At 40.3% G+C, this 7,695-nt stretch overlaps 1 protein-coding gene and 1 non-coding gene across 2 annotated transcripts in view; one reads left to right on the top strand and one right to left on the bottom strand.

Annotated features, from left to right (window-relative positions):
* LOC103734305 overlaps positions 1–7,695 on the top strand; it is a 66,879-nt gene that overhangs the window by 54,514 nt on the left and 4,670 nt on the right. The window lies entirely within an intron of this gene.
* On the bottom strand, positions 7,251–7,382 carry LOC115070399. The gene has a single exon (XR_003849566.1). It is a non-coding gene; the product is annotated as a small nucleolar RNA SNORA76 (small nucleolar RNA).

The following is a 7,695-nucleotide window of genomic DNA, read 5'->3' as shown; positions in this document are numbered from 1 at the left end:
GGAGTATCAGGATCTGGTGGGGCTGCCTTAGCCAGGAGAACCTGGTGGGAAGAACATTTGACACAGAGGGAGGGATTGGCACGGAGGTCAAGAAAGGCGTGGATGTAGGGTAGTTCAGACTGCTTGCCGTTATGCTGACAGAAGTTTTCCAAATCTTTTAAAATACTGAGGTCTAAGGTTCCAGTGTTTGGCCAAACAGAGTTATTATCTAGTCTGTACTGAGGACAGGAAGTGGTGCACAAGAATTTTAAGCGTTTTGATCTGATCATGTCAGATAATCCTAGCTTCTTTAAGGATCTAAGAAGGCAGGCCAAAGGCGTGAGACCCTGAGATTTTGAGTGCTTGGTTCCCATAGGAACGGATTACGTGGAAAGCGAAAGAGGAGTTAAAGACTTCAGCTGGTGGGTAGGGGAACAAAGAGGATCTTTTGCCCTGAGGGGACAGAGGTGGAGTCAGAAGTCAGAGCGCCAAGGAGTAAGCAAGAGAGAAGAGAGAGAAAGAGAGAGAGAGAGAGAGAGAGAGAGAGAGAGAGAGAGAGAGAGATATTGAGAGAGAGAGAAGGAAGAGAAAGGTTTGGCTTAGGTCATGTAAAAACGAGAATGAGAAGAATCAGGCAACAAAAGAAAAGCATCCTTTTTTTTTTGTTGCATATTCGAGTTAAATTCCCAAACCCCAGGGCAGCATCCTGCAATCACTGGGGAGGGGAAATACGAGCATATGTTGTGCGTGTCCCCACCAGTGACCACACTGTCCTGTAATCAAAGACAGGGCAGAACCTCCCACACACTGGTGTGATTTTGAGCGAGTAAAAATGAGTTAGGAGAGGTTCTGCAACGTGGTGCGCGACCAGCCAGTAGAAGCCAAAGTATAAGGAAACAAGGTAGTGGAGGCCGAGATGGACTGGGAATGGAGAAGAATGGAGAGGCCTAGATGAAGCTCAGAGTAGCCAGTAAACAGAGGGAGAGGAGGGAGGGAGAGAGAGAGAGAGAGAGAGAGAGAGAGAGAGAGAGAGAGAAAGAAAAGATGAGATGTTAGGGGAAGGCAAAAGATGGCAGGAGTGAGGAAGGGAAGGGAGCTGAGGTAGGGAAAAGGATTTGAGTGTGACAGGGAGGCAGGTCTGACTCCCAGGTGGGTGTGGACAGGTACAGTAACTGTGCCGGGCAATTCAACGGTCATGGAAACCAGTGCTGTCCAGTGGCTTTGAGTGAGGCCCGGGAGTGACCGAATTTGATTGGAAAGGAGATGAAAAGAAAACTGGAGGCTAGCTGGAGAGTAGTGAAGGGGAAAGGGGAGAGAGAGAGAGGGAGAGAGAGCAGAAAGGAACAAGAGCAGGGAGATAGAGGGTGGAAGTGTACCTTAATGCCGAATCAGTGGTGTTTGCAGTGGCCAATAATGACAAGCGAGTCCAAAAGTTTTATGTGCGAGGTCCCTTGAAGTAAGAGCTGGGTTTTGGCACCATCTGATAGGTAAAAAGGTTCGGGTGTGGAGAGCAAGCAGATGGAGGAGGCACCGAGACACAGATAGAACTCTCAGCAGGATACAGCTTTATTTTGCACGGGATACGTTTCCCTCGGGGAAGGGAAAGATGTCAGCTCACGGGTTGTGAGCTGGGACATATATACAGGGGCTTTAGGGTGCAGAAGTGGGGAGAGTTTTGGGGAAAAATCAAGCAGGGGGAAGCAGGAAAAGCAGGGCTTGTAAACCTGGCTTCGTTCAGTCTGCCAGGCAGGATCTGGGTCTGGAAGTGTTTACTTTTCCCTCTTAAGATAAGGGAAAAGCTGTTGTGTTAAACAGCTTCTAAAATCTCTGGTTAACAGGTAGAATCTGCTTATCTTGTCTTTGGAGATCAGAGGAAAGGCAGGCTGCTTCTCAGCAGAGTTTTTTTCCCTTGACTTCAAAGGCCAAGGTGCTTATCAGCTTAGTTCCCTTTTTTGGGCTCCAAAAGTCCATAGGTCCCTGTTGGGGAGGGGGGAATCTGCTGCTGTTTGGAACCCTAATACTTTATATATTGTAGACATTAATCTGTCTGCTGTATAGTTGGTAAAGATTTTTTCTAATTCAGTAGACCGTCTCTTCACTTTGGTGATTGTTACTTTTGCTCTATAGAAGCTTTTTAATTTTATGTCATCTCATTTATCAAATATTGGGGTTATTTCTCATGTTATTGGAGTCTTCTTCAGAAACTGTTTGCCAATACCTATATCTTAAAAAATTAATTTATTGTCTTTGTGTATATGTGTGGGCACATTTGTGCCGCAGTGAATGTGTGAAGGTCAGAGAACAGCTTTCTGGGGGGGGGGGGTTGTCTCTCTTTCCTCTGTGTGCATTCCAGGGATTCAACTCAGGCTTTCAGGCTTGTTTGACTAAGGCATCTAACTGTCCTAGCCTATATTGTGAGGTGTTTTACATATGTTTATTTTTTATGGTTTAAGTTTCAGGTCTTACATTCAGGTCTTTGACCCATTTTGAGTTTATTTTTTGTGAAGGATGAGAGGTATGGAATAGGTTTTGTGTCAGTGTCATGCTTATCTTGTTACTATGACTCAGTAGTGTAGTTTTAGATCACGATGTGGGTTTCTGCTTAGGGTTTCTTTGGGTATTTGGTGATTTTTGTGTTTTTATATGAAGTTTTAAAAAAATTATTTTTGTGTGTATGAATGTTGTCTGCATGTATGTAAGTGCACCCATGTCATGTAGTACCCTCTTCAGAGGTCAGAAGCGAGCATCAGATTCCCTGGAACTGGAGTAATGGATGGTTGTTAGCCACCATGTGGGTGCTGGGATTCAAACCCTGGTCTTCTGCAAGAATATCCAATGCTCTTAACTGTTGAGCCATCTCTCCAGCCTGTTTTTATATTAATTTTAAGAGTGTTTTCTTTCCTTTCCTTCCTTCCTTCCTTCCTTCCTTCCTTCCTTCCTTCCTTCCTTCCTTCCTTCCTTCCTTCCTTCTTTCTTTCTTTCTTTCTTTCTTTCTTTCTTCCATCTTTTTGAGACAGAGTCTCCTTGTAGCTCCAGATGGTCTGGAACTTTCTATGTAGATCAGGTTGGCCTTCAACTCACAGAGATCTGCCTGCCACTGCCTCCCAAGTGCTGGGACTTAAGGTGTGTGCCACCACCTTGAGTGTTTTCTTTTTATGTGAAAAATGTCATTGGAATGTTTCATGGTGATAGTGTTGAATCTGTAGATTACTTTTGGTAATACAGCCATTTTCACAATTGATTCTGCCAATCCATGAGCATGCGAGGTCTTTCTATCTTCTAGTGTCTTCAATTATCCAGTGTAGAGGTCTCTCACTGACTTGATTAGTTTTATCGTAGGAACATCATTATTTTTTTTGAAGCTATTGTGAATGGAATTATTTTTCTGACTTATTTTTGAGTAAGTTAGTTATTGGTATATAACCTTTTGGCTGCTGATTTCTGTATTTTGTATTCAGCTACTTTGTTGAATGTTTTCCAGATATGAAAGTTTTCTGGTGGAGTCAGTTAGTGTCCTTTGATCATGTTGACTAGAAACAGGAATACTTCCATTTCTTCCTTACTACTCTAAGCAAGACTGAGCATTATATTGAATAAAAGCATGTAGTGTAGTAAAGTTCAGCATCCCTTCTTGAGTAAAGCCCTAAAGAAACTAGGACTAGCCAGGCGTGGTGGCGCACTACTTTAATCCTAGCCTCAGGAGGCAGAGGCAGGCAGATCTCTGTGAATTCCAGGCCAGCCTGGTCTACATAGTGAGTTCCAGGCCAGCTGGGGCTACAGGAGACCCTGTCTCAAAAAGATGACAAAAAAGTGGAAAAAAAGAAACTAGAACTAGAAGGAACATATATCAACATAATAAAGTCTATTTACAACAAACCAATAGTCAATATTGTACTAAAATGTGGAAAATCTGAAACCATTTCCTCTAAAATTAGAAGCAATGGTGCCTCCTTTCACCATGCTTATCTATTTATATGCTGCATTGCATTTATTGATTTGCACATTTTTGATTTGCATATGTTGAACCAACCTTGTATCCCTGGGATGAAACTCTACTTTTTTTTTTCTTTTATGAGACAGGGCCTCCCTGTAGCCACAAGTGGCATGGAACTTGCTATGCAGACCAGGCTGGCTTCAGTCTCACAGAGATCCACCTGCTTCTGCCCCAAAGTGCTAGGATTAAAGGCATGCACTATTGTGCCCAGGGAAACAACTTTTTAATGTTGTATAATCTCAGTGTATTCTTGCATTTGAGTTTTTGAGTTGTAAGAATTTTATTGAGAATTTTTGTGTCTATGTTCATCATGGAAACTGGTCTTAGTCTTTTACTTTTCTGTGTCCTTATCTGGTTTTGGTCTTAGGATATTATGGCCTTATTAAATGAGGTCGCTATTGTCCCTTACCTTTTTATTCTTGAGAACAGTTTGAGGAGAGTGTGGTGTTAGTTCTTCCTGAAAGATCTGATAGAATTCAGGAGTGACTCCTTCCAGGGCTAGGCTTTTGTTTGTGTAGAGATTTTTTTTTAAATTACTGCTGTAATCTCATTTTTTTGTTGTGAATCTGTTTAAGTTGTTTAATTTTAATGAAATTTAGTGTATCAATTTTTTGCTTTATGGATCATACCTTTGGCAAAATTTTTCTCATTCTGTAAATCATTTCTTCACTCTCTTGATTGTTGCTTTTTTTGTGCAGTTGCTTTTAAATTTGATATAATTCCATTTGTTAATTTTTACTTTCTTTCTTAAGCTATTGTAAGTACTATCCAGGAAATCATTACCTGTGCCTGTGTCTTGTAGTGTTTTACTTATGTTTTCTTCTAGTAGTTTCAGGTCTTACGTTAAGGTCCTTGATCTACTTTGAGTTGAGTTCAGTACAGGGGAAGGGATAGGGATCTAGTTTCATTCTCCTACTTATGGAGGTCCAGTTTTCCCAGTGCCATCTGTTGAAGGAAGGGGTTATTCCTTTTTTTCAATGTATGTTTTTGCACCTTTTCTGATGAAAGTCAAGTTGGCTGAAGATGTGTGACTTTATTTCTGGGTCTTGTATTCTGTTCCATTAGTCCACAGGCCTGTATTTATATTGGTACTATTTTTGGATGATGGCTCTGTAGTATGTCTTTAAAAATATTTATTTATTTTTATTTTGGTCTTTTTGAGACAGGGCCTCCCTGTAGCCCCAGCTGTCCTGGAAATCACTGTGTAGACCAGGCTGGCCTTGAACTCACAGAGATCTGCCTGCCTCTGCCTCCCAAGTGCTGGGATTAAAGGCGTGTGCCACCACGCCCAGCCCAAAAATATTTATTTTATTTTATGTTTATCAAGTGGTCTACCTGCATGTGTAATACATACATGCCTGGTGCCCGAGGAGTCTGGAAGAGGATGTTGGATCCCCTTGAACTGGAGTAGTAGATTTTATTGAACCACCAAGTGGGTATTGGGAATCGAATCCAGGTCCTCTGCAAGAGCAGCAAGAGCTCTTCACTGCTGAGCCATCTGTAGTATGTTTTAAAATCAGATATTGTGATGCCTTCAGCAATCCTGTCTTTGCTAAGGCTAAGTACAGTCTTTTGTCCTTCTATATGAATCTTAAGATTTTTTTTTCTGGTTTTGTGAAGGATGTCATTGGTATTTTGATAGGGATTGCCTTGAATTAGTAGATGGTTTTGGATAGGACAGCCATTTTATTTTTTAAAAAATTATTTTCATTTTATGTGTATGCATGTATTGCCTGCATGTAGGTAAGTGCACTCATGTCGTGCAATGCCCGCGGAGGTCAGAAGAAGCTGTCAGATCCCCTGGGACAGGAGTTACGGACAATTGTTAGCTGCCATGTGGGTGCTGAGATTCAAACCTGGGTCTTCTGCAAGAACAACCAGTGTTCTTAACCACTGAACCATCTCTCCAGCCCCCAAGACAGCCATTTTCATAATGTTAATTATGCCAATCCATAAACATGGGAAGAGTTTGTACCTTCTAGTGTCTTCCTCAATTTTTCTTTATTTAATATTGTGGTTTTCATTAGATGTGTTCCTAAGAATCTTATTTTTATTGTGTTCATTGTGATTGGGATTGTTTTCCTGATTTCTTTAAAAATTTTTCATTTATTTTGTGTATGCATATTTTGCCTGCATGTAAGTTCACCATGTGTGTGCAATGCCTGCAGAGGCTAGAAAAGGGTGTTGGACCCCTGGAACTGGAGTTAGTTAGAGATAATTGTTAGCCATGTGGGTGCTGGGAGCTGCCCCTGGGTCCTCTGCAAAAACAGTCAGTGCTCTCAACCTCTGAAATCTCTCTCTAGTGCTAGCTGGTTTTCCTGATGTCTTAATCAGCTCATTGTTGGTGTATAGAAGAGCAATTGATTTTACCATATTGATTTTTGTTACTTTACTGAATTTATCAGTTCTAAAAATATTCTGGTAGAATTTTTAGGGTTTTCTTTTATAGAATCATATCATCTGCAAATAGAGATGATTTGACTTCTTCCTTTTCTATTTGCTTTTCTGCTTTTCATTTCCTTTTCTTGCCCAGTTACTCTAGCTAGAGTTTCTAATGTAGCATTGAATAAAGTGGTGAGAGTAGATACCGTTGCCTTGTTCCTGATCTTAGAGGAAATGCTTTCAGGTTTCCCCCCATTCACTGTTATGCTGACTATGGCTTGTCTGTCATCATTAGCATTTGTTAGGTTATGGTCTTTCTATATTTGTTTTATTCAGGACATTTTACCCATGAAAGGATGCCAAATTTTATCAAAGATATTTTTTCTGTCTGTATTGAAATAATTATGTGAACTTTGTCGTTGAGTTTATGTGCTGCACTGTGGTTATTGGTTTTTGCACATTGAACCACCCTTGCATCCTTGGAACACGATCATGGTATAATGATTTTTTAAATGTGTTATATATATATTTTTAATCTCTAAATGAGTTGTGATACCTAATACAATGTAAATGCCATGTAAATGCTTGTTATGCTGTATTGGTTAGGTATTAATGACAAGAAAAGGAAATGTCTGTACATTTTTAGTACAGATGGCGGATTATTTTCTATCAATGCTTAGTTGAGCCTATGGATAAAGAACTTGACTGTATTTATATGGGTCTGTTTCTGGGCTTTTTATTTTGTTCCATTGACCTATAAATTTGAGGAGACTGTTCAACCTAGTATGCATGTGGTCACAGATTCAATAGAAAAAATTGAGCAGAAATTTTAGTGTTGAGAATTCTGTTGCTATCATTGTGCTTTTTTCTTTTTTTAAAAATTTATTTCTCGTGCCCCTGTAGCTGGCAGTTAAAAGGACCACTTGCAATGGGCAGGTGGCCTCAGTTATCCCTAGCAATGTGTTATGGTGCTGCAGCTTAACTCCCGGCTCCATGAGGAGGCCCAGCGGGGGCTCAAAGGCAGCATGTGTTTTTTTCTGTAGAGTCATGAATTGCTGTAGGTTTGTTTTATCATGGTCTCAGAGTTACTTTGTCCAAGGTTGGTATTCTTTGGATTGCTTATGCTCACTATAAGGTTCTCACTGTATCATACGTCAGTATGATTGTAGTAATATTGATGTTCACATGTAAAGGTCAGATCAGTTCTAGACTTCAGAGTCTTCTTGTAATACTCTTTTACTTTATATTTCCTTCTATTTGACTTTTTGTTGCAGTTAAGCTTGGATATCTTTTTTTTAACCTTAAAAAAATTTTATTTATTATTTCAGTTTCCTTATATG

The sequence above is a fragment of the Nannospalax galili genome, unplaced genomic scaffold, assembly GCF_000622305.1.
Source record: "Nannospalax galili isolate Female #2095 unplaced genomic scaffold, S.galili_v1.0 scaffold1736, whole genome shotgun sequence".
Taxonomy (NCBI): Eukaryota; Metazoa; Chordata; class Mammalia; order Rodentia; family Spalacidae; genus Nannospalax; species Nannospalax galili.
This window is presented reverse-complemented; position numbering and strand designations above follow the sequence as displayed.